The sequence below is a fragment of the Empidonax traillii genome, unplaced genomic scaffold (assembly GCF_003031625.1).
Source record: "Empidonax traillii isolate 1590-97213 ecotype Southwest subspecies unplaced genomic scaffold, ASM303162v1 scaffold41:size1892772, whole genome shotgun sequence".
Lineage (NCBI taxonomy): Eukaryota > Metazoa > Chordata > Aves > Passeriformes > Tyrannidae > Empidonax > Empidonax traillii.
This window is the reverse complement of record NW_020955234.1, coordinates 1,625,649-1,635,315: the sequence shown is the minus strand read 5'-3', so window position 1 is coordinate 1,635,315 and position 9,667 is coordinate 1,625,649.

The window sequence follows — 9,667 nt, the reverse complement described above, 5'->3', positions numbered from 1 at the left end:
CTCCATCTGGACTTGTTTGCTTAGCCCACTCCGGACAAAGTCCTAGCAGATTTTGAGCATTTAATTGTCAACTCTTCATTTTTTACGGTTCACTGCTTGCAAGCCCACAGATTGCACAGACACTGAGAGACAAAGGGCCAAATCCTGCCCCATCCTGTCCCACTGGGAATGAACTGAATCAACAAGACAGGCGAGCGTGCTGCCGAGGGTGGGACGTGGCTGTGCCTGGCCGCTCACGCTGCACTTTGGACTGAGCAGAAGTAGGAGGCAGTGGTGTTTTACCATGGAGATATTTCCTACCTTCCAAGACCCACCTCCTGTCCCCACCAGCTTTCCCTTTTCAGGTCAGGCCAGATCTCAGAATTTTCCCTGAACAATTTCCCTGGATGTTTCCAGCTGGGAGCAAAGCATGGCCAATTCTCCAGTCACAGGGCTCATGGGGATAATTCATCCTTGTGCAGGTACTGGAGCACCCTGGCTGCTCCCGTCTTTCTGCTCAGCATCAGCATTCTGGGACCAAGTACCACCCAGCCACTACTTGCATAAAAGTGCTGCAGCACTGGAGGTATCCGAGCTCTTCCTGGCAGCTCTTCCTCTTGTCCCCTGGAGAAAAAAAATTATGTTTCATCCCCATCATTTAATTTTGGGGAGGGAAGCCAGGGAGATCAAAGTGCCCTGTAATCCCATCTCAGCCATCCATCTCCATGTTGCACTGGGGTGAAAATGCCATGAGGCTTTTGCAGGCATGTCTCCAACCCTTCATTAGCCAAGCCCAGCTGAACATCTCCCTTCCTGCCTTGTTAGGAGCTGTGGCCCCTGCACAGGTAAGTCAGGATTCGGGATGGATGCAGGGAAGGGCAAACATCCAAACACCAGCATTCTTCTGAGCCCCAAGGGTATAGGTGAGATGGTGCATATGCCGGCTTGAAGTGGATAGTGTTACTGGAATTTGGGATGCCTTTAGGATTAAGCATCATGCAGTGCTCACAAGGCTCCACTTAGCTGACATGTCTGAGCTCTGCCTGAAAATGTGATCTCCCTGTCATTACTCCTAAAGCTGCCTTTGCCTCTCCTTTCTTTTCTGATTCTTTTCATCTTGGCCAGTTGTAACATGCACCTCCCTGTTATGTTCTTCAGATGTGCTGCTCTGTTTTTACTTGAACTAAATAATTCTCTGTGCTCTTTTCTCCCTCTTTCCCAGCACTGGCCCTTCCCCCAGATTCCTGGCACAGGCAGTTTGTTTTCTATGGTTTTGCTTCAGCTGAGTTTGGTTATTGAATGTTCTTTCTTCTTTCCAGAGAGACTCCTGGTCCAGCCTCTGAGCTGCTTTTCCAACACATGAAGTGTCTCCATGTCTCTGCTCTCCTCCACTCCAAGAAGATTTAGTTGTATCCTTAAAAAAAGTAGTAGTAACCTTTTGACATGTCTACTTCTGGCCCATTTTCTAAAGACATAAGGTTTATTTAATGGTGCTGTGTGTGATTGGTTCCCTCACAACTTGAACCCACTGGCCAAATTTAATGAAGGTGGACAGAGTTAGAGGACTCAAAGACTTCAGGTTCTGCAAAGTTTTGTGAATATATATGAGTGAGCAGACAAGGAATATGCTCCGTGTTCCCTGACCGAAGGGCAGAGTTTGGGGATAAAAGCTCAACAATATGACCCAAAGGCCTCCAGTACCAAAGGCAAATGAAAAACAAGCACTTACTTTTTTTCTTTTAAACGTCATGTTTTTTAAACCGTGAAGTCTCATGAGTTTGGAGGGACCAGACTCCTGACTTTTAAACCCTTGGCTATGGAAGCAGACATGTTGGAGTCTCATTGCAGCCAAGAGAAGTCAGGAGACCATCTCAACTGCCTGAAGGTACTTCTTCACCTCCTCCTTCATGCTGGTTCCCTGCCAGGACATTCCTAGAAGCAAGAAAACAATGCTCCCAGCCTGGAACTGTGCTATTGTCTCTGAATAAGTGGTGCACATTGTGGGGAGGGGACATGACACAGCCTGGGACAAGGCAGATCAAAGAGCAGGATGTACTGGATAACCTTGGGCAAGTCTCTTTACCTTCCTGTGCCTCCACCTCTCTTCTCACCCTGCAGAAACCTTCGCAGAAACCTTCAGTGGGGTGGATTTTTCCCTGATGTGTCTGTACAGCACCTCTACAGGGTTCTCACCGGGCTGACCTTGCAGGAAGGGACTGCATTGGGTCCTAAAACATATCAGTTATGGGTACAGCAATTTCATTGAAGAGCCACGGGATCAGCTTCACCACAGGCAGGAAAGGGGACAGCCTTGCTTGTAGGAATCTTTGCTCAGGGGCTTTGTTCCTGGGATGGGTTCCCCTTGGCTAGGGTTTGTCTCACAGACATTCATCCCAAGCAACGCTGAAGAGATAGAAAGCTGAGATGAGGAAAAAGAGAGAAATGTAAGAGCAGGCGGAAAGGAAGACAGACACTGGGAGAGAGAAAGCAGGAGACAGTTCTCATGTCTGTCAGAACAGGTTGTTGCTGACTCAGGGCAAAATATTCCTGTTGGAAGACCAAAAGCCTTTCCTAGCCCATCTGCTGTGTGCACAGACCATGCACAAACAGCCAGCAACCAGGAGAAGGCTGGCACTGCTCCCTGCTGAGGAGCACGGCTGAAAACTGCCCCATTTGCTTCCTTTGGGTGCATAAGTCACTCCCCATAAAGGCCTGATAATCCATGGGGAGTTTCTCCAGGGTGTGCATTTGCCTTCATTCCTGACTGTATTTGGCTGTAATATGGGCATTTCACCTACGGTTCCCACGCGAAGAAACCCCCTGGGCTGTAACCCAGCTTCTCCCTCCCCACAGACAGCTATTTACGAGGTTTCAATGGGTAGGTCAGAAACGACTCCATGTCCAGAATTGCCACTGCCAAAGGAAGGAGAGGGGGGTCTTTGCAAAGGGCTTTAATAATCTTCCTGTTGCTCTGGCTGGCAGCTTTCGGCATTCGTCCCACATTCTTTAGTAGCCCTTTCCTTAGCAATGAATAGGCTTTCAGCACGCTCTTATAATGGTTTCTTTTCCTGTGGCACTCAGAAAAAGCTTTCAGCCTGCTCCAGCTGCCGCCTCTGCTGCCTCTCCTTATCCACCAGAAAGATGTGGTGGCTCTGCTCAGCATATCTTCCTCTGCCAACAGAGCCACTCTTTCACCTCTGCAATGAGGTGGCGTGTGAGCAAGGGGTGGAGGGTGGCTTTGCCTCACTTCATTTTTCTTAAGGCTCCTTTACAAACAGAGTTAGGGCTTCTTCACCCCCTCGAGAAGGACATGTGTCCCATGGCTCAGCAGCCCTGATGCAGGATCAGGGGGCTTCAGCCTGGGGCTGACACCCTGTTCTGTGACTGCACTGTGCCAGAGGCTGAACTTGCACCCCCTGATGCAGGAGGTCTGTGCTCTGACCTCAGGCAGGTGTAAAGCACACACTCCTCCTGCCTTGTTTTTCTCATCTTAATTCCCAGCAGGGCTGTTATTCCCCAGACCTGCAGTGACAGGACTGTTATACGACCGCAGAGGTGTGCAATCCACTCTGCACAGGTATGTTGTTGTTTGTTTTGTTTCGCCTGGTTTTGATAATGATGCTACTTCATTAGGGAGCTGAAATTGCTTTAGCTCAAGCTAGCAAAAGGGCCTTTGGAGCTCCCAGCAGTCATCTCATATACCTACAGTAGCCCAGACAGCTTTGAAAATTGTACGGTGGGTAACGCAAGCTCAGATTCTCAAAGGTTTTGAGATCAATGAGAAATACAACCCCCAGATAAACATCAGGTATCTACGTACTTTTCTAGGTTCTAGCTAGGAAATGCGTTTGAAACTGTGGACTTCAGCAGCAAAAAGCTCAGTTTCCATGATGCAAACATGATGAGAGGAAATGAAGAGAGTAGCAATGCAACTCGAGTATGTATTTACCATTTTCTTTAGATTTATGTTACTCCCTCTGTATTTCCACATATTTTTATGTCTCTTTTCAGGATTAAAGAGAAAATCTGCATCCCCGCCTTTCTCCCGTTTAAGCAAAACTACTTTGTGATTCACACAGAGAATTGGGACCACAGTAAACACAGGGTAAGTGTTAGTCTGGTACACTGGCACATGCACTGGGAGATGTGTCTCTACGTGACTCCATCCACCCCTCATTAACAGCTCTTGATTCCAGCATGCAGTTTCACTGAAATTTTGCTGAAGGGTAGAGATCTCACAGGAAATGTATTTCTGTGAGTTTTGTCACAAAAATAGGCAGGTTGACTAAAGAGAAGCCTCCTCTGAGGAGCTGTCTCTGAGTAGAAACTGGAGGACTCAGACTCGTGAGCCTAATAACATCTCCTGAGCCTGAGTGCCCAATTCCCTTCCTCGCAAAGGAGGGAACTGCACTCAGCGGCTGAACAGCAGCCTTGGAGGACAGAAGCAAAAAGCTGTGACATCTTCCTAAATCTGTATTTCACTGATTATAGCAAACACAGCAAGTTTTTAGTGGATGCAGCCCTGGTAGACACTTGTCTCCACCAGGAGAGGTGCAGAGGGTGACAAAAGCGTGCAGTGAGCTCTGTACAGGACTAACCATACACCTCTGGAAAAGAGATGATGGGGTTAAAAAAAACCAGCAGACAAATCTGCAGGAGTAAAAATGAATGGAAGGCTTTTAAATCCAAAGGACCGCCTGGAAATATCTGAGCTGCAGACTGTTGGATACCTGGGATGTATTCTTGGAAAACATCACATATTCTTACTTCGCTCACTCTCATGTCCTTCTTCTCCAGCACGATTGTTCTCACAATATTTTGCTGCTCTCCTCATAGCCACAGGGATCTCTAGAGCTGCAGTTACTTCTCAGAGACATACTTGGTCCATATGTTGGCTCCCACTGCCCCTGGTGTGGCCACTGTTAGAGTGGTCACTGTCACACTCCTACATCAAGCTGGGGGCATGGGATGATGTCCTTACAGTCCAGTGGGCAAAGGGCAGCTGCACACTCCTCTGTGTTCCTTGGCAGAAGCTTTGCCATTCCTGTTTGCTGTCATCCCAGTTTACTGTCACCCATAATCAGGGATACAGTATTCATTGTCATACCATAATCAGGGACAAAATGTGTAAGGATAAATATTCCCCTTGCTTATTCTAGCCACTGAATCACAACCAACATTCAGAAATTGCTCATGCTTTTTTGCCCCTCCCTAATGTAGCTTTTTATAGCGTATTCCGTACAGCTGATGTAAATCAAGGCATGCTGTGCTTGTGTATGAATGCTTGAATGCCAGGCAAACCTCAGTTGCCTAACTTAGCCACCTCCTGCCAATGACAAGGCGCTCTATCAACCCACAACCACGGGAGAAATCAGCAGGCACTTGGAGCACTTGCAGGTTCTTCACTCAGGCGTGTTTCCCACAGCTGAAACCCTCCCATCGTTTCCCTTGCTTCTTCAGTAGCAAAGCTTTACTGCAAGAGATCACATAGCTTGTTTTCAGATCAGCCCAGCTTATTTTGAAAAGCCTGACCCTGAATTTCCCCCACCAGCTAGAGGCAATGTCCCCTGCTAGGACAGGTTGTCACATATCCAAGATCTTGAACGTCTGTGCTTGTTCTTGCCCTTTTCTTTTTTTTTTTAAGCTTTTCCCTGCTTTACTGTGAAAGAAGAATCTTAGGGAGAGCTTATGAAGGAGAAAATTCCATTATTCCTGGGAGGTGATTTGGGGTCCCTCTTTGCCATCATGTACTGATTTGTTTTTCTTCATGTTTGTGTATTCTGATGGTTTTGAAAAAGGGAGTAACACACCCAATCCTAAATTTACTCCTGTCTCAATATGACTTTGTTTCCAGAGCCATCAAAGGAACCTTAGAGTAAACAAGGTATGTGTGGGGGTATTATTCTATATTTTTAATCTTCTTTCCGGTAAAAACTGCATGTGCCTTTGGAGGATAAAGTTAAATATTTACCCTAGGTTAACCATCCCTGTCTGCAGAGTTTATATTTTGTTGGAGTTTGGGCAAGCAAGTGGTATTTGCAAAATTCCTTGCCTGCCTCTGCTATTAGAAAATGCATTTACAAAGGCCTTTTTTATTTTTTTTTTCATCCTCAGAATATTTTTGATCAGGTGTGAGAACTTACCCAGTCTGGAAAGACATTGGATTAACATGTGACACTGTGGTAGGATTGTATTTGGGACTAGGTTCTTTTAGTTGCTAGTCAGGAACCTACATGAAACAGGACGTGAGGGAATATTCTTTGGATCTGTTAGCACTGAGGGCCTGGGGACTTTCCTTCTGTGGTTTTGGATGTCTTGAAATCTGGCTCATTCTGACAAGTCCAGATGACTACGTGTGGGTCCTGCATCCAGCTTGCAATGGGGTGAGCAGGTCAGAGGCACCGGGAAGAGCTGAGGAACACATCTCGTGTTCCTCCCAGAGGCAGGCGGAGAACATTTCTGCGATGGGGCTGGAGTCTGTCCAAATTGCTTGGCATCCCAGGCCCAACAAGTCTTCTTGCCAAGCTAAAGTCTGCATACCAAGGAAGTGCTCTAGGCCTTCCCACCTCAGCTAGCGTGCTGTGGCTCTTCTGAGGACTTCGTTTTGCTTGGTAGAAAACAAGCTCCCTCCCACGTGCTCTTCCTGAATTCTCCTCAGAGAAAGGCCACTCTGTAATACAGCCCCTTAGGACACTGCAGGCTGCCCAGAATGTCTCCATTTGGATGTTTGAGAGCATCTTTATTCAAGCTTCTCTTGAAAAACATGAATATACATTGCAATGTCTTTCTGCCCTCTTCCCTTTCATCTTGCTCCCTCCGCCCCCACCACGACTTTGAGGGATCAGTCTTCAAACTACTTCAAACCAAACCAGTTGTGGCACATGGGCTGATTGATGACTTCTCTCTAAGCCTACGGGAGTTAGGTCTACCAAGGACAGAAGGTAAACGGCACCCAGAACCAAGGAAGCTCCTGAAAGCTGCAGATGATGTTGTCAGTCCTAAGAAGAATGAAATAGAATCAGGAAGATAGAGGACAGGGAGGCAGCACAGTGAGTGTTCTCTGCACTCTTGCTGCTATGTGGTTTTGTGGGAAACGTGGCCTGAGGGCTACTCTGACCTGTGCCAAGTGAGCATGTAACAGATGTGAGACTCAAGGAGCTGCAAACAGGTCTTTGAAAGGCTTCCTCTCCTCCTCTAGCAAAGAAATTAAAATCTGATTTCTCTCAGACTTTGTAGGGGCCTTCTGCAGGTGTGGAGAATCACCAGCTCTGTTTCCTTGGGGCATTAGAATTAGACATTACATTTACAGAAAGCAATAGCTAGATTACAGATATCCTATTTTAAGTGCCCATCCCATGGATATGCAGCAAGATTGTGCTAGAATTCAACAGAGGGAATGGATGAGTAGTAGGGAAAAGGACACGTAAGCTTTTGCTCTGAGAGGTCCTGCTATCAACTTCCCTCAACAAAGCAGGAACATTTCTGAGGACAATGGCTCAAATTAAATCCTGCACTCTGCTTGCTTGGTGATGAAACATAAAGGGGAAGGATGTGATTGCCTTACAGCCATCAAGATTTTTCCATTCCTTCCACCGAGGATGGAATTTCAAATGGCTACCATCAAAAATTATTATCAAGCAGAACTTGATTGGACATCAGCATGACTGGAATTTGACTGGAAATCTTCCTTCCTGGGCCAGTGTTGAAAACTATATTGGCTGCTTCCTCATATAAAGCAAAAGGATTTTTAAAAATTTTGTTTAAAAGGAACTGGATTTTTTTTTCTGTGGTTACTAGTTGTTGTTGTTATTGTTTGGTTTTGATTCCTCTCCTGATTTCTGGAGGAAGCATTCTAAGCCCTGTGAAGGTGAAAGCCATTTAAGACAAAAAAAGAATCTTCAGGTTGCAATAGTAAAAGTCAAAATCCCTGATTTAGAAGCACCAGTGGGGTGTACATTGGAAGCATGCAGACTCGCTCACTGGAAAGCTCCCAAGATCTACAAGTGCTGAAATGAAAACATGACACAATGGATCAGTCAACGATTACTACTGAATAAGCCACAGGGCTTTGGGGTTAATCACTGCAGCCATCCATGAACTCTCACAGCGTGTGGAAAAACAGCTTTGCCTAGAATGTCTTGGGGTTGATGTCCATTTGTATGGTGGGAAGCTCATGTATTCCCTTGTCTTCTTCTTGACAAAACGTTCTGATTTTGAGGTATGTCAAGGAAAGAAGGAAAACTGTTTGGATCAGTGTTTGAATCAGGAAATCAAAAGGGGGGAAATAAAGGAAGGGGAAACTGGGACTCTGAATTCTCACGGTGTCGTTGACCAGGAAGCTTGACACAAGCATCGCTTTGTCAAAGTGTTCTTCTTGAAGTGTTGTCTATCACCAAACAGCCTTACCATGGGTTAAAAAACATTCATTGGGACCTACGATTTTGGAGGTGTGTGTTCCTTCAGGTCACCTGACTGTTCTCATGGCACTGCTCTCAGCAAAGTCAGTCCCAAAAGGTCGTGGTGTCTCTCCAAGAGAGGTGGAGTCTGCTGTCATTTTATATAGTGGAAAAGGTTCTATGTCAACTCTTGTGCTGATCTCACACACGTGCTGCTGCAAATGAGTTTTCCAATTTAATAAGTTCTTCTTGTTCACTCTTTTCTGATTTTCTCCCTGTGCTTTCATTTTGCATATGTGAATGGGATTTGTGCTCATTGTTTAGATTTATAATCTTTTCTCAGCTGAAACAGAGAATAAAGACTTTATATTTATGTATTTGTTTTATAATTTTCTGTTGTCCTTTCATTTCCCCTTTTCTCTTCCCCTTTTCATGGGTAAATGGAAAGAAAAAAGGGTAAGACCAAGAAAGAACAGCAGGGAAAAATGCAAGGGAAAAAAAAAAAGCGTGACATTTTCACAAGGAACGTTCTCAAAATATTAATTAAAAATCCATTTTAGTAATGCCTCTGATGGGGAAAGAAACAATTATGTTGTGTGGTTACTTTCTTATTATTCACAAACCTATTTGCAGAAAAAGACTCAAACCTGATTTTAAAAGATCTACAAAGCCTTTTTGTTCCTTTTGAGGTTTGTTGAACTGAATGTCTTTAGAACCATTTGCAGATGCTTGTTTTCTTGTTTAGCTTAGTCTCTGTTTATGATGGAACATTCATTCCCAGACTTCCACAAGCCAAGCCTTACTCATAGGGAAAGTTATTGGGAGAAAAAAATATCAAATCAATAAGAATATGGCTGGTACCTTGAGTCAAATTTCAGTGCAAGAGCAAGCTGCAAGTCAAGACTTTGCATCCAGCTCTGAAGTGGATGGTGGCAAACACAATTGCTTGTTGGTGGTGTTGTTATCTATCTACACATGGGCAATTCCCAGGAGTTCCAGCCATGGTGCTGCAATTTTCAGATCTATCCGTGAGATTGGAAAGTAGAAAACAGTCTTATTAAATCAGGATTATTGTCCCATCACACCCTGTCAGTCTCTTTAATTAGTGCAGTCTACTCGAAAAGCAGATGTGTGGCTGGTTGTTTTCACAGCGTGTTTTCTGCTAGGCTGTGCTTTGCTGATGTCAAGGGAATGAACTGAAATGGAGCCCCTGCTCGAGTCCAAACATTGGCCAGAGGTCGTGGAAGTGGCTCTGCGAGCAAACATGACAGTAGTGCACCCCTGGGGCTTCT